Source organism: Rutidosis leptorrhynchoides, chromosome 7, assembly GCF_046630445.1.
Source record: "Rutidosis leptorrhynchoides isolate AG116_Rl617_1_P2 chromosome 7, CSIRO_AGI_Rlap_v1, whole genome shotgun sequence".
NCBI lineage: Eukaryota > Viridiplantae > Streptophyta > Magnoliopsida > Asterales > Asteraceae > Rutidosis > Rutidosis leptorrhynchoides.
Genome location: NC_092339.1, coordinates 276437225 through 276461149, shown reverse-complemented (window position 1 = coordinate 276461149; position 23925 = coordinate 276437225).

The window sequence follows — 23925 nt, the reverse complement described above, 5'->3', positions numbered from 1 at the left end:
GCTGTCTGCAACTTTTCGTATTAAACCTTGGTGGTTTTGTGCTGATAAACGTTTTGCTAAAAATCGTTTCTTAAACAAACTGTATTGTTTACTTAAACCTGTAGATTCACTCAACATTATTTTTGACCCATTTTGCATGTTTTATCCCATGTACTGTAACCAGAGTTAGCATCGCCGTAAATGGATTTTGACGGGGTGTTAAAAATAACATAGGGTGATATTATAAACTTACTTGAACTATCTAAATGATTAGGTTGCATTACACGATAGTAATCATCCAGTTTACTTACTGCCTTTTGACTATCATTTATCGTGCACACAAGGTGAGTCTACAGTCCAATTTTTACTAACACTTTTGTGATGAGATGCATGCTACTTTTGAACTGTTTCTTAAACTGGTTACAAATTCTTTTACTTTTGACACGAGTACTATTATACATAAGAGTTATTGTTCAGAAACACCTTAGCTTGAATACGTTAATTACCTTTTGGTAAGCGCGAACTAGATGGACAGATCCATTAGGTTAGACAAGCATCACTGATAGGTCAGATGATGTTGAGATTAGAAGAAAAGACAAGTTAGAATGAGATTCGATAAAGATGAAGGAGACTCGGTATGAGAGAGAATCAATAAGATTTACATTCCACAGCTTCTAGAACTCATTTACGATGCAATGACTATCTAATTAGGACTACTTAGGTTCCTTATATAGCCCTATTTTAAGGAACCATCATTTAAGCTTATTTCACATTAACACTATACAACTTAGGGGTCCTAAAAATCTCCCCCTTAGTGTTAAATGTGAACTTTAAAATATAATCCTATTTAAAACATCTAAAGGAACTTTGTTCCTCTGAAGTGAACTTTGGATTTGAATCCTTTAAGATTCTCATATCTTCGTATGTTCACTCTTGTTTTGAGACGACTCTTCAATCTCATGAGAATGTATTTGACAATCTCATTATCTTCAGTTGAATAGCAGTTATTGATCAGTTTCCATCTTAAGTATTTGAAGGCATACATCAACGTTCCGTCTGAGTATCTTATGAAATCTGAGACTCTGATGAAGAAATTTGTATAGTGAGAATTGACAAATACAAACCCATATGGACAGTCACTTACTTCAAGTAAGGACATATATCTTAGCTCTTCAATCACTTGATTTGGCGGTTTAATTCCGAGATTTTTGTGTCTAGATTCTAACCCCATCTGAAAGTCATGAACAGACATCCATCTCATGGAGTTAAGAATAAATTTGTAGACTGCCTTCATCGCCGTAGCATGATAATTTGTTGCAGATTCATTCAAGTCAATCAAGTAATTGTAGATGAAAATAATGTCGTCCATCTTCAGTTTATCAAAATCCACTTCTGAGAACTGATAATCCTCATCATCCATTCTTGTTACTTGAAACATCAGCATCTATACTCTATCCTTATTAATCATCAAAACATTATTAATGCTTTTGATCTCTGAATTTCGCTGTTCTTGAAGTTTCTCTTCATTCTTCAATTTGAATTTGTCGCGAACACTCAGATAAACTTTGAGATATTCCGGATTCTTATGATATTTCGATGCACCCAGAACACTAATTGATGCAGAAAGGACGAGATCAGAATCACCATAAATTCTATAAGCTTGTTGTTCAATGAATGGTGAACGAAGAATCATTTTCTCTTCATCCTCACTCAGTTGGAAATCAGCATCACGCTCAAGAACAATCTCTGCAATTTGAAATGGAACATTCAGATCAGGAGGAGTCGTAGTATCTTCCTTGCCATTAGAGAAAATCTCCTTTTCAAAGTGTATCCCAAATTCATCGGTTGGAGATGTCAAATTGAAAAATTGATGTTCATTGAATTCATTGGCGACACTGGACGACCCCTTCAAAATATCTTCAATATTATCAAAATTTTGATTGCTCTCTTGAACTGACTTATTCTCTGGTTGATCAACTGAATCCATAATCATTAGCATCCCTGAGTCACCCTCTCTCTGACCTTCTGATTTATCTAGAAAACTCTCACATTGGATTTCCTCAATTTCATCACTTTTAGAATTAGATATATCAACAACATCGTGATCTTTATGTTGACTAGATGAACCAGCTTCATGAGTTGATCTTTGAAAACCACTGGACCAATAACCACCTTGCCTATTTTCCCCCTCATGAAGATTGTCGGGATCAAAATCATCATGATCAGGGAATTGGTCCAGGTGACTTACATGGAGATAAAGGATATACTACTCTTGCTTGCTCAAGATAAATAATCATAGTCTCGAGAACTTCATCAAGATCAGTTCGTTTAGCAAACTCAGCAAGATATAGTTCCTCCACCTCATTGTCAGAGAGATATCTTAATCCATATCTATTCGAAATCCGAGAAGGTGACCCAGTTGGTGAAACAACAGTATAACCATGAACAACATCAGCATCAACAGCAACTGTTGAAGGCGATGTCGGTGGAAGTGTTTGATTTGTCGTGAGGGCAGGTAAGGATAAACGTGCGGTATTATTCTTATATGTGGGGCTGTACATACTACTAGTCAGATTCGTCATATCCCCTTCCGATAGAGGTTGGGTAACCACCGGAGTTGTCACCGGCGAAGTTTCTTTCGAAGCATCCGCCTCCATGACTTTAGTCTCATGGGACTCTGACAAAGTAGTAGAACTACCCGTCGGTTTAGTTCTCGCAGAGATATTACTATCTTCGACTCCTGAAATCATTGATATACCATGAGGTGGCACATCTCTTTCAGTTAACCACTCTTCCTCCAGACCCCGAGATTCAGAATCCGAAAGAGAAGTAGTTTGAACCAATGGATCACTTTCATGAACCAAGGGATCAGACTGCTGGAAGTTTGATAAATATCCCGAAGGATTGTCATGTTGACTCATTTCCATGGGATGTGGCAGATCTCCCTCATCAAGATAAGCCGGACCTCAAGACCCTGTTGTACGTTGAGGCACAGGAGGATTTCCAGCCGATACGCAGGGTGCCTTTTCAAGACTTTTCGGCTCCCCTTCGGCTGTTCTGGACTTCAATGATTGAGTTTCATCAATCGATTGAGTCAACGCAAACTTTACTGCAGAGGAAGACTTTACTTCCTTAGATGCCGAAGCATCTTGCTGTGTAGGATTTATTATTAAGTCCTGTGTAGATTGGATGGGCTTATTGGTCTTTTTACCATTCGTGTGTTTAGCTATCTTGCCTACCGAAGCTTGCGCTTTATTTAGTGTAGGGCTTACTGTTATTATTGGATGTGATACGGAAATGGGTGAGGGTGACCTAATAGGCTCTAGGTCTTGGTCCGTATCACCAACGGTTGGAGTAACTGTTTGGCGGACGATAGGTGTCTAAGTCCTAGATCTAGTTACTCGTTGGGTTGGCGAAGAGTGAATCATCTCATCAGGCATAAATCAAATTCTCTTAGGAGAATGTTCAGGAGATGATTCAGTTGCTGAAGAATCGGTGTCACTGCTTACTTCGGGTGTTATGGAAAGGGTTGGTTCAATCCTAGATGATCTAGGTTCCCTGATCCTCACGGGTTGAGCTTGGCGTGCTACCCTAGAATGTTTTAGGTTTACCCTAAGTGGAGGATTAGCTGGCCCGGGTGGTTGTACTACAGGTTCCTCTACAACCTCTGGGGCTGGAACCATGGCGGGTTCAACTTGTTCTTGTTGTACCGGGTTCGGAAGAGGTATTCCTACAGCCTCAAAATATGAACACATTCGAGCGTCTTGGGGTGCAGCTAGCCCCACTAGCCAATTTGGAATTGGCACAGTGAATTGGTTGTCTGATACCGTCGGGGTATTCATCTTCAGCTCCCCAAATCTTTTCATCAGTAATCCATGTGTACCTGGTACAAATATATTTGCATTTCTGCAAGCATTTATAGCATCATGTATAAAGATACAGAAAAACCTTTCACAAGGGATATATGAACCCCTTGGCTTATCAACTTGGGCCTGAACCAAATCCCATAGAAGTTCTGCATAGTCAGGAGTCTCTACTCTTGTGAAGGAGTAGAACAGTCTCAGCATTGGCACAGTTAAGCTGTCTGATCCACTCCGTGTCATCAGCAAGCATCTGTTGATGATTGAGAAGATCACATACCACCTTGAGTGCAGGTATTTCTTCTGAAACTTAGCCGGTGGAACATTGGTAGCTCCAACATAACAAAGATCAAAAATTGAAGTCATCATCTGCTGAGTAGCAGGGAAAGCAGGAGCATTCTGTACAAGAGGAAGTCTAAAGATCCTCCTGAAGTCAGCCTTTGTGATACTCTTCATCCCTTGAACTCCTCTTTGCTCAAATTCAAAACGAGCTTGTGTTCCCTCTGGATTTGCAGCAGTAGGTTGTGTAGCTTCCACAAACCTAATAGTTCTCTTTAGTAGCTCCAGATCTGTCAAAGCCACACTGGCAGTAGAGCTTAGAGCAGGCCATAATGTATGCCTCTCCAGTATTGCAGTCCAGTAGTTGCAAGGAATGTTGGTTTTTCTAAGTATAATAAAGCATATATCTCTATTCTTATTTTCCTTTGAAATCCTTTGTATTTTTCAAGTTTTATAATTTTTATGGTTTTTCTAAGTTATAAAAATCATTTATTTCAAATATGAACATGTAATTGACAAACATGACATTCATATGATATTCATTACAGTACAAAATCATCATGCAAAGTCAATTATATAACACAAAGAATCAGAACAACACTTAGTCATTTTAAGCACAAATCAAGCAGATTCGGTAGTCATGAAAACTTTAGATTCTGTAACCAAATTAACTTGAGTTTTCATACCAAAGACATAAATAAACATGTAAGATTTATCAAGTTGAAAATCACATTATTTTTAAAGTACCAAATCACAGACTTGGTAAAATGGCAAGAACAGATTCGGTATCTTCAAAAATAACATATAATCACCCAAACATGCATATTCAGTCTTATATCATGCAAAAACATAGTCATAATCAATTAACAACTCAAACAAATCAGAAAAACATGTTAATGACTTGAACAGACTCGGTACTGTAGCAAGAACACATTCGGTATGTACAGAATCCATCAAATACTCAATTAAACATGTAATCAGACTTAGTCAATTGATAGATCAACTAATTTAACATAGATTTGGCAAGATTTCATGTTAATTAACCAAATCAGATGAGTTTAATCTAAGATTTAAGGAATTCGACTCATATTCGGTATAGTCAACACTTTTTCAAAATTAAGTGTCACAATCTTGTTATTTGCATTATTTTCTAGTTTATAATTGTTCAATTATCTCAGATCTACAATATATGTATCTTAGATTCAATTAAAACAAAGAACTACCAAGAAAATGAAGATACAGAAGACGGGATTCGGTAGATTAGGTAGACTCGGTAGATTAGTTCAGATTCGGTATGCAATTAGAATAAAGTTAGAGAAAGTTTGACTTTGACCCTCCTATTTATAGCTACCGAATGATTTTAAAAATATGGGCTTTACCGAATAGGCCTTAATTACCGAATGCAGTCCAAATTTCAAATTCAAATAAATTCACTTCAAATTTTGACAAATCTTTATCAAAAATCATTCAAGATTATCACATTTTTAATGAAAAACATTTCTGAGACAATTTTTGAAAATTTTAAACTTACCGAATCTGTACTGTTGGTTGTCAGATTCGGTATAATGCTAAAATTAGCATTTATTCAGTAATATTCAAATCTTTTTGGATTTTATTTCCAATTTTTATGAATTTTTCTCAAAACAAGATTTGTACTTAGAAAACTTTGAATTATGTACAAAGTACAAATCTTCAGTGATACCAATTGTTAAAACGGGTTGCATACTGAGATGTATACAAGCCTTAGTGAATTATTTTAGAAATAAAACATAGAGTTTATGAAATTCACTTTTGAAAATCAATTTCTTTTCATTTTCTCCCCCTCAAAATGTGATATACAAGAGAGTAAATAACCATTTTGATATATTCCCAAGAAAATGAATTAACTCCCCCTTGAAATATGATATCAATGAGTTACCTCCCCCTATCGTAACCATAGAAACTTAATCACGCGAAGTTAAAAGAATTCTAAAAGGCTCCCCCTTGAAAGATGTTATCTAAAGCAGAAGAAATCAGTTGCTCCCCCAGAAAATATCTACTCCCCCTAAACACAAGATCCCAATAAGAAGTTCCAAAAGATCTAAGGAATGTCAAGCACTATATTCGACCATGCCAATTTCTTTGATCAAGAATTTTAGCCTAAGTTCATCTAAGGGCTTAGTGAACATGTCAGCTAATTGCACTTTGGTAGGCACAAAGTATAACTCTGCATCCCCTTTCTCTACATGGTCCTTTATGAAATGATAACAAATATCTATGTGTTTAGTCTTAGAATGCTGGACTGGGTTGCTTGTAATGGCAATAGCACTTTGTGAATCACAGTAAATTGGGGTCTTAGAAATCTTAAAGCCATAGTCCAAAAGTTGAATTTGCATCCACAAAACTTGTGAACAACAGTCAGCTGCAGCAATGTACTCAGACTCAGCTGTTGATAAAGACACATAGTTCTGCTTTTTGGATGACCAACCAACTATCCTATTCCCCAACATCTGAATTGATCCAGATGTGCTTTTTCTATCAACATGGCAACCACCATGATCCGCATCAGTATAAGCAGTGAGATTAAAAATCGGATCCATGAGGATACCAGATTCCAAGGTTAGGTGTACCTTAAGGTAATGAAAAATCGTAACAACCGCTTTGGAGTGTGATTTCTTAGGGTTTGACTGAAAGCGGACACAAACAGTTACAGTAAGTGTAATGTCTGGTCTACTTGCAGTCAGATACATTAAAGATCCAACCATGCTTCAATAAAGCGTAGTGTCAAAGGGTTCCCCATTAGCATCAGCATCCAGTAAAGTCCTCATTGGGGTTGTCATTAGTTTTTAAGCAGTCATTTTAAAATGTTTTAGCATATCATTGATATACTTTGTTTGACTGATAAAAATCCCATTTGGTAATTGTTTTACTTGTAACCCCAAGAAGAAATTTAACTAGTCAAGCATGCTCATTTTGAATTTGTTGGCCATAAGGTCACCAAATTCTTTGCATAAGGCGGGGGACGTGGAACCAAAAATAATATCATCAACGTAAATTTGAACCAAGAGAATGTGACCGTGGTTTTTACAGATGAATAGCATTGTATCAATCGTTCCACGAGAGAAGCCATTATCCAGCAAATACTTTGTCAAGGTCTCGTACTATGCACGCGGTGCTTGCTTCAGACCATACAAAGCTTTCTCCAAGTAGTAGACGTGGTTTGGATGAATGGGATCGACAAAGCCTTCTGGTTGATCAACATAAACTTCCTCTTAAAGATGACCATTCAGAAAAGCAGTTTTGACATCCATTTGAAACACCGTGAACTTCATATGAGAAGCAAATGCAAGGAAAAGACGAATAGCCTCAATCCTAGCAACCGGAGCAAACGTTTCATCATAATCAATACCCTCTTATTGTCAATATCCCTTGGCCACAAGACGTGCCTTATTTCGAACCACAATTCCATCAGAATCCTTCTTGTTCTTAAAAATCCACTTAACCCCTATTGGTCGTTGACCCGTTGGTCTTGGAACTAATCTCCATACTTTTAACCATTCAAATTGATTGATCTCTTCTTGCATTGCAACCACCCAGTTCGGATCTAGTAAAGCTTGAGCAACTGTTGTTGGTTCAATCTTACTAAGAAAGGCAGTGTATAGACACATATTTCGAGTAGCCCTTCGAGTTGAGACTGGAGCAGATGCATCACCAATGATAAGATCTATCGAATGACTTTTAGTCCATCGGTTGTTATGTGGAAGAGGTTGTACATTAGTGGTATCCATGGAAACATCAACCGTTGTTGACATTGAGCCTTGATCCGCTTGATCTGATGTAACACTTTCTAATGGATTCATTTGAGTATTTGGAGAAACAACTGGAGTTGTATCAACGGATGAATATTGAATTGGTTCAAGATTATCAGAAGTAGGAGGTGAGAGGGAGGATGAAGAAACAACAGGTGAAACAGTTGGTGTTGTATCTTCATCAAAAAAACTTGGTTGAGTCTCCACAGTAGTTGACTGTGATGGTGTAACCGGTACGGCTTGAACATTTGAATCCCGTTGAGGAGCATAAAGACTATCAAACAAGATATCCAGTTCCTCTGTTGTTACCATAGGAACTCCCTTCTTCAAGAAAATTGAATTTTGCGCGGAAGAAGTAGTAGCTAGGTTAGGATCGGGTTTTGAACTGAGTTGTTCAAAAGTCATTCCCGATAACTCATCGAACCTTACATTAATACTTTCCTTGATCATCTTTGTCCGTTTGTGATAGACACGATAGGCAACTTTGTTCGAAGAATAACTGAGAAATATGGCCTGATCGCCATGAGGATCGAACTTTCCAAGGCTGTCAAAATCGTTAAGCACATAGCATATACAACCAAAGACACGGAAATATTTGACATTCGGGCGTCTACCATATAGTAACTCATAAGGAATTTTATCAAAACGTTTATTAATGATGCAGCGATTTAGGGTATAACATGCAGTGGAAATGGCCTCTCCCCACATTTTTGGAGGTAGTTTGGAGTAAGCAAGCATCGTTTGAGCTACCTCACACAACATACAATTCCGTCGTTCGACTACTCCATTCTTTTGTAGGGTGCGTGCAGCAGAGAACTGATGTTCAATGCCTTGGTCTTTCAAATAACTATCAATCAGGTCATTCTTAAATTCTGACCCATTATCAGTTCGAATACTCTTAACATGTTTGTTAAAAGAGCGTTGAGTCTTTTTAATGAACTCAATGATAATGGCGGAGGTTTCTGACTTAGTCCTTAGAAGGAAAATCCATGTAAATCGGGTATAGTCATCAACAAGGACAAGCACATGTTTCCGGCCCCCAAGGCTAGAAATTCTCATGAGTCCACATAGGTTCATATGAAATAATTGCAAGGATGATGAAGTACTGGGGTTTTGCTTAAGCGGATGATTAGTCCGTTTCAGCTTACCCATCGCACATGATGGACACACATGATGCTTATCATATTGAAAGCTTGGAATACCATCAACTAAATCTTTAGAGACTAGTCGATTAATACCCTTGTAATTCAGGTGTGACATCCGGTGATGCCATAACCATGAATTCTCCTTCGTTGACCAAGTTGCCAAACACATGGTTTCATGTGATGGTGCATCATTGAGGCCAGTAGTATAAAGTCAAGCACAACGTTTACCGAGAAAGAGATCGTTTCCATCGGTGGATTGCACCAAGAATTGACGACGTTCAAACAAAACCTTGAGATCTCCATCACAAAATTGGCTGACACTAAATAAACTGCACCCCAAACCCTCAACATATGAGACATGTTTGATCGTTATGCCATTTTTCACAAAATCTCCATAATCCGTTATTGCTGCAATTTCATCATTTCCAAAAGTAACTGTTCCTAGGAATTTGTCAACGAAATTAACAAGCAAGGATTTATCGCCAGTCATGTGTCAAGAACAACTGGAATCAATATACCAAACACAGACGTGGAAACCCTGTAAACGTTAATTTCCTAGAGTTTAGGTACCCAAAGTTTCTTGGGTCCTCTACGATTAGTATCAACAATAAACTTTGGATCAACAACGAGATAATCACGTAAAGCAACATGCAAATTAGACAATAAAACATCATTTAAAACCACATTACATGAAGCATCATACGCAATATCAAGTTTTACATCGTTATCAGAAGTCTTAACACACAACTTATTCCAAATAGATGTTTTGTTCACAGACGAAAATTGAAAAAACATGAGATGATTTCCTAGGTCGACTAGCAGATCGCTTTTGTTTGGTTGCTACTTTCTTAGTCGTGGACTTAGGAACCCATACAGACTTGTAAGTCAAATTTGGATTATGAACTGTGACACAAAAAACACCTCTGTTAGTTAAACGTCCAAATTTTTCAGTTGACACATGAGATGATTGATTTTGCAAAATTTTTAATTTGATTTTACGTTCCTTTGCATCATACTCACTCAAATCAGGTTTAGGACTCTGTGTTGTGTAGACTTGACTGATTTTGTTAAAAGACTCTCCTTTGATTTATTTGACATAGGAATCATAGGAATCTTTTCAGTTAACACATAACCATTTTGAGAATGAACTTTCTTGACAACAAATTGTGTTGAAGGTGCAACTTTTGAAACACGTTTACCAAATTGAGAATGTAGTGGGTTTTTAAGAATAGTGATGGGTTTTGCATCCTTAGATGTTGTTATCCCCTTCCCAGTCTTAGTAATCCCACCAACACATTCAGACACATTGGTTTCAACAGAAGATGATTGCTTAAGTGTGTTAGCCTGTTTCATTTGAATTATTTTGTGTTTTAAGCTTTTAATCTCAAGACATAATTCCTCAACAGAAACTATCACTTCACCCTCCTTAAATTCATAAGTACACTCTTTCTTATGAAGTGGAGGCAATTTATCACACAAAGCAAGCATTTGTTCTAATGATTGACACTTAAGTTGCAAATCAACATTCTCCTTTTCTAGTCTATCTACCTTACGACTTAAAATGTGTAAAGCAGGTACGCTCGCATAAAATTCATTTAAAGGATCAATTGTTGCATCAAAGTCTATCAAGTTTTCAACAGTTGGTTCATCTCGAGGTTCTACCTTTACATCTAAAACAGGTTGACCTAGAGATTCTGTCTCAAAGAAGACAGTTAGTTCATGTGCTAGGACTTCATAGAAAACATCATCAGAACATGCAGGTAAGGCCGGTAGAATTGGTTTCACATCAAAAGTTGGTTCATCAAACACCTCATCTATGGAAATAATGCCAGAACTAGGTTTGTTAAACACTTCATTCTCGAGCATTAAAATGTATTTCTCTAGCATGAGTGTTGGGATATAAACAAGTCTACGCTTAGGCACATAATTTTCATGTTGCATATTCTTTTCAGTTTCAACAAGTTCCTTCAAGAAATCAGGATTTGATTTACCCATTTTAGCATTGATTTTTTCATACATTAAGCTAATTTGATGGTATTTTCTAGATTTGCGATTATCAATAATATCATCAAAATCAGCATCAGAAGCATGCACAAAATGAGATGGTAAGCCAGCTTGAAAGTAATCAGAATGATATAATCCTGGAATCTTTTTGGAAGCATTACCTAAGATTTAAGATCTTCATAACCCAACTCTCACTTTTCACCATGAATCTTTTTTGGTCTATTCATGAAAATTGTTTGTTTTAAAAGTTCCATATCAATGATAGCTTTAGATTACTCTGTGCGATAGAGTTTTTCCTCATATCGAGCAAGTTGAGCTTTCATTTGAAAAATACTCTTTTGACAATGAAGAAATTTCAGTGTTCTTTTCAATTATGGTGTTTTCCAATTGAATAATTTTCTTGTTTAGCTTTGAAAGTGTGGGTTCATGTTGAGTTTTCAAATAAGAGAGATCTTTTTCTAAAAATTGAACTTTTTCTGCAAGTCGTTCTGATTTTAGACGATAATCTGTCCTTTCGACTTTAATCGGATGAATTGATTTCTTAAGATCTTCCAACTCAGTTTCCGTTGTGCTGAGTTGGACAGTCAATCTTTACAATTTCAATTGTAATTTAGATGAAGATGGTCTGGTCTCAGAAAGTTTGATTTTATCTTTTAAAACCTTGTTTTCAAATTTTAAACCTTTGATTTCTTTTGACATTGAGACCAGATTCTTCATCATGTCATTTTGCACTTTTATAAAATCAGGTGAGATTTCAGATGATTGTACCTCATTTCATCATATGTTGAGTCAGAATTCTCCATTGCTTCCTTAGCTTTGATGAGCTTAGTCACCTTGCAAACATTTTCATGTTCCACCTCTAAATCTGAATCATCAGTCCAGTTAAACCAAGTATCATCAACCAGTTTCAGCTCTCCCCCAGTTTTTACAATCTTAGCCATCAACATTTTCTTCTTGTAGTAAGCTGCGTCCTTCTTCTTAGGCATCTTGCACTCACGAGAGTAATGACCAGCTTTGATACAATTGAAACAGATTGAATCATCCTTCTTGGAATCATCGGCACGTTGTTATTGTTTTGATTGATCAGCTTTCTTGTAGTACGAGGAAGACGATGAGTTCTTGCATTGATAGCTTAATTTGCCTTTAAACTTGTGTTTGTTCAAGGCTTTTGTGAACATGGCTGCCATTTTGACTAATTCAAGGTGAGAATCATCTACATCAGAAGGATTCAAGTCTTCAGAATCAGTTGATTCTTCAACAAGCACTTTCTTGGACAAGCTTTTAGAAGTCGTAAATGATTTGCTCTTCTTTTTGTCAATAAGGGCAAGTGGATCGCCCGGAGAAGACTCTTTCCTTCCTTCTTAAAGTTTAAACACCTCAGGTTGGTAATGCATAAGAACTCCAACAAGCTCATGAATAGTCAACTTGTCAATCTCTTTGGTAGATCGAACAATGGTTCCATAAGGAAGCCAATCAACATTGAGCTTTTTGAGAAATTTCATGTTGACTTCAGTATTTACTTTTATGATCTTGCACCTTTTCAACTCATTGAGAATACCATTGAAACGACGGTAGGTATCCTTGAGGGGTTCATCAGGTTCCTGCTTGAAATCTTCATAAAATCCCAGAGCCTTATTCAATTTAGTAACATCTGACATGTCATAACCTTCTTGCTGTCATTTGATCTCATCCCATATATATTTTGCTGTGGTGTTGCTATCAACATTTTCAAACAACTCATACGGGATAGCTTACATAACAATATTCTTTGCCTGTATGTCACCCTGAGCTCTCTCACGTCTATCACCAGAAAGTTCATAGACTGGAATTGGCATACCAGTATCCGGATGATAATCTACAACTGGACCATCTCTCAGAGAAGCCCATATATACTTTGTTTTCTCACCCTTGTAGTTTATGTACTGAGTGATACGGTGAAGCCACTGAGTATACTTGCCATCAAACAACACTGGAGGACGGGAATCTGATCCAATGATCAAAGTATCCTGAGTAGACATCTTGAAATTGAGTTAGATTCGGTAAAGATTCGGTATTACACAAATCTAGGATGAAAAATCACAACAATCTAACAAAAATGTCAGATTCGGTATCTGGTTCGGTATTGTAGCAGATTCGGTATAGATTCTGTACTGTAGCAGATTCGGTAAACCATATTATGTATCAGAAACTGATCAGAAAAACAAGTAACACACCCAGATTCAGTATACATTTGGTAACCACAAGATTTGTTGCCTAAGAACACTTAAAACCAATGAATTAAGTGATACCGAGATCCTGATTTGGTATCTGACTCGGTAGTCAGATTCTGTATGAATTTGAATTCAAACACAATCCAATTCCTTTGAATTAGATTCTGTAACCTTGCTGCACAAGGAATCAAGTTAGTATCACACAAAATATCAAAGATACGTAATGTATGGAATACCGAATGTCAACTGTAGCAGTTGACAATACCGATTCTAAGTATGAAAACTTAGAAATTCTACAGAATCCTTTCTCAAACCACATCAATTAGCTGCGTATGATCAAACGGAATGTGATAGAATCACAAACACACCACAATCTGCAATACTGATTGAGAATTAACAACTTTGAAGCAGATTTGGTATGGCAGTTACGATACCAAATGTATATCAAATCTTTAAAACTTGAAGAATTGATGAAATTAAACTGTCAGAAATGTGATTAAACACCTCACAATCACAACTGAAACCTCAAACCTTTACTAAAATACATAATCAAGCTGGAATTGATGAATACCGAGAGTTTTAGCCACGAACTCCAAAAATCAACTTGATTCTTCATAATTGATGTTAAAAAACTGTAATGATGATCGAAACTCTTTCTAGTCAACCTAGTACACCTTCGCCGAACTTATCACAAGAATCTGAACGTCATATTATCAGATTCGATTATACCGAATATGATTCAATATACCGAGAGTGCTCATATTCTGTAATCTTCAATCTTTGGATCGATCTAGTGATGTAATATCACTCCCTGAAAGCTTTGATACCAAATGATAGGTCAGATCATGTTGAGATTAGAAGAAAAGACAAGTTAGAATGAGATTCGGTAAAGATGAAGGAGACTCGGTATGAGAGAGAATCAATAAGATTTACATTCCACAGCTTCTAGAACTCATTTACAATGCAATGGCTATGTAATTAGGACTACTTAGGTTCCTTATATAGCCCCCTTCTAAGGAACCATCATTTAAGCTTATTTCACATTAACACTATAAAACTTTGGGGTCCTAACAGTCACCCTACTAAACTTGGGTGCATATTTTTTGTACAATTAACACTCAAACAAGTGTATGCGGTATATAGGGTAAGGGATAAGCATAGTTCTAAACTACTCGAGGTGTTAAGTTAGTATTCAAGTGCTCATAAGATGTATGTGTGACAACTCGGAAATTTTCGACCAAATTTAAACTTTATCTTTATATTATTTCGACACGATAAGCAAAGTTTGTTAAGTTGAATCTCAAAAATTTTAAACTGTGTTCATACATTCATTTAACCTCGACCAAATTCCGATGATTCACAAACCATTATATAAATGGATATGATTATATATGTATATATATATGTGTATATATATTATAGCTTGAAAATGTTAACAAAATATTAAATGTATAATACTTTACATGAACGTATTTGTTTCAATATGTTTACTGATGGAATTAGAAGATAATATCAAATGATTGATTTATCAGATACATGGTGATATGATTACGGGTCTCTATTGAGAGGTCCACTTTGATTTAGGAAACTTTTCCTTTTTAACAGTATTCGGAATAATTGGTAAAGTAAGAACAAAAGTGTCAATTAACGGGAACTAGACAAGGGTTAGTGGAGATTCCTGTTTGATTTTCAATTCATGCTTTACAATATTTTCCTCGTGATTTTAATAAGATAACTATTTTAACTTTCATCTTAAGGTAAGAACGTGGAATGTAAGTTGAATATCGTCAAGCTAAGTAAATCGAAATTTTACATTAAGATGATTTCATAAGTTTATTTAACCTTTGGACTTTATCTTACGCTTCACCAGCAAACGGAAATTTTAAAACTTGAAAATCTGTTATGAGTTAAATACACTTTTACTTTTCTAAAATATTTTATGATATAACGATTTCTATTATTTTAACCTTTTAACAAAATGATTCTTAAATATATTTATTTTTGAAAAACAAAATTATCATATTTATTTGATTTAGTTTCAAACGTATTAAAAACGTTTTCAGTTTAAAAAGAACATTATTATTAAAATGTTTTATAAGAAAATTTGTTTAGGAATTTTGAAGAATTTAATTAAAGCTTTATATTTTATATATATATATATATATATATATATATATATATATATATATATATATATATATATATATATATATATATATATAGTGTTTCAAAAACGTAAACGTAATATGACATAATATTTTCTATTATTTAAACGATTATAAATGATTTTTTTTTAAATATATAATTACTTTTGAAAAACTAAAATATTATATTATTAAATAAATATTTCAATTCTATATCTACAAATTTATATCTTTAAATGAAAACTTATACATATTTTACAATGCGATAAAATATAAGATTAATTTTGTCAGAAACCGTTTTGATTTAAAATAATTTTGTATTAATATATAACGAGTCGATGATTTAATGAAACAAATGACCAAAATACTCAAATGTATAAGTTATACTTTGAGTAATATAGTCTATCGATGATTAAGCTTAATTATTAATAAAGGTACACGTCGCGAAATGAAAAGTGCTATTTTTCTAAGCGTACGAAATAGCGTTCGAGAAACCGGAATCGGGACTAAAGTCGATCGTTGATATACAAGTCATCGGAACTAAAGTTACAAGTCAACTATACTCATAAATGTAATATAATATATAAATAATTATATAAATTAAATATATAAATAATTATATAAATTAAATATATAAATATATATATTAAAATAAACGTCGGCAGCCTATGTTTTAAATGAGTGAGGCCTGGAGATCAAGGCCATGTGATCGCATGGCCATATAGGGTAAAACCCATGCGATCACATGGGGGGGGGGTTAGGTGGCTGAAGTTCTATAAATTCTCCCGAAGTCTGATTCGCGTAATTCATTTTTCATTTCAATCAAACACTCCGTATATATTATTAATTATATTATTATTATTATTACTATTATTATTATTAAGATTAATATTATTATTAATCTTATGGTAAGGAATTTTATTATTAGTAATATTATACATAAAATATTACGACGGAGTGCTGTCCGAGTGATTTCAAAATGGTTTTTCGAGCGGGATAGAGCTAAGAAAATTATGGGTTATAACTATGGAGGTTATTGGTATTGTTCGGGGGTATAGCTCTTGAGGTCAACCTAGGGTTTATCATCTCCGTTGCGTCTACGTACTTTCCTGCAATATTGAATCTCAATATTGATACGTGAGCATTCATATCTTATCTTTTATATATTAATAGTGTATCCCTGACTAGTGCTCGAGTATATATGAGTATGCATGCTTGTATGTTTAATTTCGTCATTATATAGTTTATGATAAATCACGAATTTAATACACATGCTACTGAGATAAGGTATATGATATGCATGTCGTTGGAAAGCTGGTGAAAAATTAATAACTTTTCATTTAGAAATCGTATGGTTTCGATGAACGGATTTAAAAGATATGGTCAACTGCATTATTATTAACTTTATTAAATTGATTATTATTATTACTATCATCGTTATTATCGTCGTTAGTATTATAATAATAATAATAATAATAATAATAATAATAATAATAATAATAATTATTATTATTATTATTATTATTATTATTATTATTATTATTATCATTATCATTATTAATATAAGTATTATTATTAAAAATTTTATTATTATTATTATTAATATTATCGTTATTATCACTAAGATTATTACTAGTATTATTATTATTATTATTATCATTATTATTATTATTATTATTATTAACATTATAATAATTATTAGTATTATCATTAGTATTATTATAATCATTATTATTAGTATCATTATCATTAAAACTAATATTAGTATTATTATCATTAAAACTAATTATTATGATTACTATTATTATCATTATTATGAATATGATATAAATTAGGACTAAAAACTATTAAACAAATCAATTAGGAAATAATGAGTATACTAAAAACTATTAAACAAATCAATTAGGAAATAATGAGTATAAGTATCATGATGAAATTAAAATATTGTAAGATATTGATTTAGATAAAAATATCGTATTTATTATTTTTTATCATTATTATTATTATTAAAAGTATCATTAATATTAAAACTATCATTTTTATTAAAATTATCATTTTTAATAGAAATATCATTGTTATTATAAAATATCATTATTACTATTATTTTAATATTATTATTATTAAAAATTATCATTTTAATAGAAATATTATTTTTATAAAATATTATTATTATTACAGTTAATATTAAAAAGTATCGTTATTATTAAAATTATCATGATTAGAATTATCATTTTATTATAATTTATATCTTCATTAGTAAATATAAATATTGTTATTATTATGGTTAGTAGAATAATAATAATAATAATAATTATTATTATTACAAAATAAGATAACATTTACTCATTATTATTATTATCAATATTATTTTATCAAATGAATATGTGATACAAAGATATTTTTACCACACGTAATATAATTACATTAATAATACCTACCACTATATTTTTACGATATTAATTGAACATTATAAATTTTATGACTTAAGATATATAAAAGTATATTTTTATCATATATAAATTTTAATATAAATTTTTATTTATTAATAAATGATTTGTATGATTTACTCTAATAAAATCTGATAAATATATTTAAATATATAAAACGACTATATTTAAGTTATATTATAAACATGTATAGATTTTGGAAGTGATTTTGAGTCAAGTTGACTTTTGTTGACTTTTGCATATCGGTCTCGAGCATTAGGATTGTGATACACTACGACTTGACCTAAATTGTTATACATATATTGATCAACATATAAATATATATGCTTAATATAGTTTCGTGAATCCGAGGCCAACCTTGCACTTGTTCAGTGCCGTCATTTGTATTATTGCTACGAAATACAGTATTGTGAGTTTCATTTGCTCCTTTTTTAAATGCTTTTGCAATATATATTTTTGGGACTGAGAATACATGCGCTGCTTTTATAAATGTTTTACAAAATAGACACAAGTAATCGAAACTACATTCTATGGTTGGATTATCGAATCAAATATGCCCCTTTTTAGCTTGGTAGCCTAAGAATTAGGGAACTGGCCCCTAATTGACGCGAATCCTAAAGAAAGATCTATGGGCCTAACAAACCTCATTCTGGAATTTGGAATGCTTTAGTACTTCAATTTTATCATGTCCGATGGGAGTCCCGGAATGATAGGGATATTCTATATGCATCCTTGTTAGTTCGGTTACCAGGTGTTCACCATATGAATGATTTTTATCGCTATGCAGTTTGCAAAATTCCTGATATGAGATGTATATTTATGAGAAATGGAAATGAAAATCTTGTTGTCTATTAAAATAATGAAAATGTTTGTTTATGATAAACTAATGAACTCACCAACCTTTTGGTTGACACTTGTAAACATGTTTATTCTCAGGTATTAGAGAAATCTTCCGCTGTGCATTTCCTCATTTTAAAGATATTACTTGGAGTCATTCATGGCATATTTCAAAATACGTTGCATTCAAGTCGTTGAGTTCAATAAAGATTATTATTAAATAAATGACAGATTAGGTCATTTATAGTTTGGATATTATGAAATGGTATGCATGCCTGTCAACTTTCGATGTAATGAAAGTTTGTCTTTTAAAAACGAATGCAATGTTTGTAAAATGTATCATATAGAGGTAAAATATCTCGCAATGTAACCATATGTTATTGTATTCGTCCTTATGGATTAAGATAGGTCATCTCAGTAAGGAATTTTACAACACTAGGGCTGCACGTTAGAAAATCTCGTTGTCTAAAACAAATAATTACTTTTATGAATACTATTTTTCAGAAACTGTTTTATGTTACTTAAACCCGTGGTTTACAAACAGGAGAAACAAAAACATTTTTTATGTCTTACACAGTTGAAGCTTGACATTGTTGTTTACAAACAGGAGAAATAGAAACTAAACATTTGTTGTCTGCAAATTTTTGTTACTAAACCTTTGTGGTCTTACGCTGATAAACGTTTTCTAAAAATCGTTTCTTAAACATACTGTACTGTTTACTTAAACATGTAGATTCACTCAACATTATTGTTGACCTGTTTTGCATATTTTATCTCAGGTATTAATTGCTTTTGCTGTAGAACTTTGCTGTTACATAGAAGTCAAGCCATGCACTGGGACCATAGTTATCATTTCCGTTAATGCTGCTATTAAATCTGTTCCCTGCTTATACAACCGTGATTACATTCAAGCTGGTTTACCTAAGCATTTTATTCATGCTTCTGATGCTAAAATTAATGAAATAATTGTCAAATGTTCATCCATGAAATATGCTCAAATTAGCTTGATTTATGATAAGATTAATGCAAAAATGGGAAAACAAAATCATAGTTTCTTAAAAGAACTAGTGAACTAGAATAGAATATGCAGTATCCTAATTATGTGCCTAAATGTAAGTTGGTTTACATTCCTACTCTCATGCTAGAAAAGTATATCATGATGCTTGAAAATGAAGTATTTGGCAAACCTAGTTCTAGCATTACAATAGATGAAGTGTTTGACCAACCTGCCATTGAATCAAAACCAATTCTACTGACCATGTAACAACCCTACTTTTTCCGTTACTATCGTTACTTGTCCGTTAAATATTTAATGGTGATTACATAGAACATTATGTGTTTAATTGATTTAAATGCATACATGATCTTAGTGGATTACTTGAATTAATATGTTTATATTGATTGATGAATTTGTTTCGTATAACGAAATACCTAGAAAATGACTCGATTAAGATAATCGCCTAGAAAGCTTTTCATTTTACGAAACTCAATAAAATGATAAAATAATAATTTTTAATAATTATTACCTTTATGAAAAACTTATTTAATTTATTAATTATTTAATGAATTAACCCGGTGGATTGCATTTCAACGACTAGTTAACGTTCTGGAGACCCGATACGGTTAACGGCACTCGAAACGGACCACGCGTGTACAAGTAATTAAGCAAAACAAGCCCAGGAATATCACAAATGGGTTATTCATCCGAATCCATGAAGCCACCCCTTTTATTTTACTTGTTGGGCTTGTTTAGTCACTAGTGTGTGGTTTTAGGCCCCAACTCTAGACTATAAAAGGAAAAATTAAACTGTAAACCCTCACAACACACATAGCAGTCGACTTCTCCTTCCCTCTTCTCCCTCTTGTGTCGTCGATCACCAACCCTCATAAAAGACCATCATCAACTAAAAATTAGAAGAAACCTTCAACATAAATGTTGTTCTACGCATCGTTCTACACACTCTAGCATCAATCAATTTGTGTTTTAAGGTATAAAACCTAACCCCAATTTTTCTAGATCAGTTTTTCTTTAAATTACATGGTGTATTAATGTCTAATGCTCAATTGATTGCAATTAGAGTTGTCGTTAGTCGTTATTTTGCGTGATTATTGTCGTTTGATCAAATCACGACTTTAATTGCTATGAATCTGATTATATGAGTATATGTAATGTATCTAGATGAATAGATCTCGAAAATTTAATAAATTTGGACTTTGATTTTGCATGATTTCGTTAGCATATGCTTAAGTTATGTTCAATTGAAGTTTCGTTAGGTTTTTGCATGCTATATGAATTTTCTGGCATATGTGCTTTATGAATTGGTCATTGAAATGATAATCATTGAATTCCTTGTTAAAAATTACTCAATTTGGACTTAAGAATTGTGTCAAAAAGTTTTGTATTGCTCTCGGTATGACTAAATGAAAATTGGCGTTTTGTATTGAGCTGAAACTGTTTTTGTATGCACGCTAAATGATCTCACATGAACTAGAAATCATTTGAGACTTTGGTCTTCTGGTATATTGTTATTTAGATGTTCCTAAGCATATTTCATTTGCATGCTAGCTTCTGAAAATGTGGTTTCCTATATGTTATATGCATCACCATATGACATGTCAGATTGTTGTTTAAAAACTGAAGGTCTAACTTTAATGAATTAACTGTACAAACTGGCTACATGGATTGCTTTGGGTATTTTATCACTACAAATTTAGAGTGTCTAGAGTCATATCCAATTGGCTGTTCATTAAAATCTATTTTTGATTTCAAATAAGAATTTTTCTAAAACTGATGCGCATGCTGAAACTGATTTGGTAAACCTTAACTAGACCCTTTCTGAAACCCAACTTGTAGACATTGTATGAGGCTTGGGTTAGACCTTTTAGAATAACTTTTGAGTCAAGTTATGATCTGGAGTTTTCAATGTCATTACAATTTATGTGCTGTGAATTGTGCTCGTTGTTTCTAAGATGTGCGTATTTTCGATGCCATGCAATAAACTGTGTACGTGTAAATTGATGAACTATGAGCTAGAAAATGTTAGTTGACTTAGGATTGAGATGTTGACCATGATTGCATGACCTACTGAGATCATTGACTTTAGTTGACCACTTTGACCGAGTTGACTTTTGATTTGACTTTGGTTGACTTTTGTTGACTTGCTTGGACTAGTTGACTTTTACTTGCCTATTGAGTCAGTCTGAGCACTAGGACTGTGCGTACACTATGGGTTGACATAGTGTGACCTACTTATTTACTTAAGGTAACCTATTTGACTAGATTGCATTTTTCGGTCGTGATTGCCGGACTACTGTACCGACTGTACTTAAGAGATTTACTGTGCTTTTGCAAAGGTAAGTCTACAGTCCCTACTACTTTTTAGATGGGATGAGGTAGCATGCTTTTTCAAATGTTTTACATATTAGGTACGAGTAACAAAACGATATACATATGAGTTCAGATCAGAAATCCCTTAGCTTGATTATATTAATTACTTTTAGTAAGCTCGACTTATAGGGACAGTACCGTTAGGTTTGACAAACCTCGCCTCAACATACGAGGTGCTTATTCTGTTGCAACTTGTACACTTGATCGGTGTATACTTAGAAAGGGTAAAAGGAAGATGTGTAACGCTTTAGCTATTCGCAGGGTTAAAGCCTTATAATCAAGTGCTCATGATAATGTATAATTTTTACGATGCTTTTATTTCAGAAATCTCGTGGACTAACTTACGATAAATGCTTTACTAAACCTGTAGATTCACTCAACATTTTTCGTTGACCTTTTGCATGTTTTTATCGCAGGTCTTTAGAGGTAATGCTTTCGCTAGCTGAGTTTACTTTGATTGCTTGTTGCTAAGTACTGGAGTGAAGTCCAACATGTTTATCATATTTCAAGAACTTATATTCGCATTGAAAACCGTTGTTTCAAATAATGTTTTGGGATTACTTATGTTGGTCTTTTATGTCAACTGCTTTTCAGAATTATTTTACATTTAATGACTTAACCATTTGAAATTTTATGCGAATACTTTTTGGAAACGTCTCATATAGAGGGCGTGACCGTTAACTGTGGGACCATAGTTAATACGCCGTTAGTGGATTCTGATGGGGTATTACATATGGTATCAGAGCCAGGTTACCTAGGATTAGGCTGCATTAGATGTCGGACTTTAGGACACCTTTTGAGTCTAAACTATAACCGTAGACTAGTTAAGCTACATAAACTATAGTTACACTATTTGTTACCTTATTTAATTTCTATATCTTAATGATATACTTGCTAAGTGTACTAACTTTGTGGTCTTCTTGAGTGCTAGATGACTTTTTTCAATCCTATAATTCTTACCGACTCCGACACGGAATCCGAGGAGACCGTGCAGGTGTAGGGAAACACTGTACTTGAGTTCGTGGATGAGGTTATGTCTGAATCTGAAATGGAGTCTGAACCATAAGAGGATCCGAAAGAGGAACCAGAAGAGGATCCAGAGGAGGAACTCGAGGAGAACTCGGAACCAGAACCTGAATCCGAACCCGAACCTGAATTACCCGATTCACCTACTGGTACCAATTCACCTTTTAGGGACCCAAATTATGATAACCCCTACGAACTGAGAGGCCACCGTAGGATACCGAAGGGACCCACCTAAGGTAATAACCCATTTTGGAAGAGCTTTCATTATGAGAACCAATCACTTAAGATATGTCGTCGTTTCCATCCCTATGATGCTTATACTTCCCAACCTAACACCTCTACTACTGCTACTAATGACAACAATACCGATGATCTTAAGTCGAGAGTTGAGAACCTGGAAAAGATCGTCGAGTATCTGTTGAAGGATCTTTATAAACCGAAATAGAGATGCTTTATTTGAACTTCTTCCGCTTTACTATATACTATTTTATATTATTGCTTACTACTTGGTACTTGCACATACATTGCTAGACGTGGTTTTTCTTTTATGGTGTTTACGTGTGACATGAAGGGTATTTTACTTCTTTGATAATGCATGAGCAATAAATGAATAATTTTGCTACTTAAAGTGCTTGGTTTACTATTGTCTTGTAATGCATGATAAGTTATTAATAACTGCTGTGAATGGTTTATTGTCACTACTGTTATCACTTCATGCTGTTACTTGGTGTTGATACGACTACTGTACACTGTCACCGCTAATGTTACTACTAAGCACTATGTACCACTACTACTTACTACTGGCACTACTATAATCT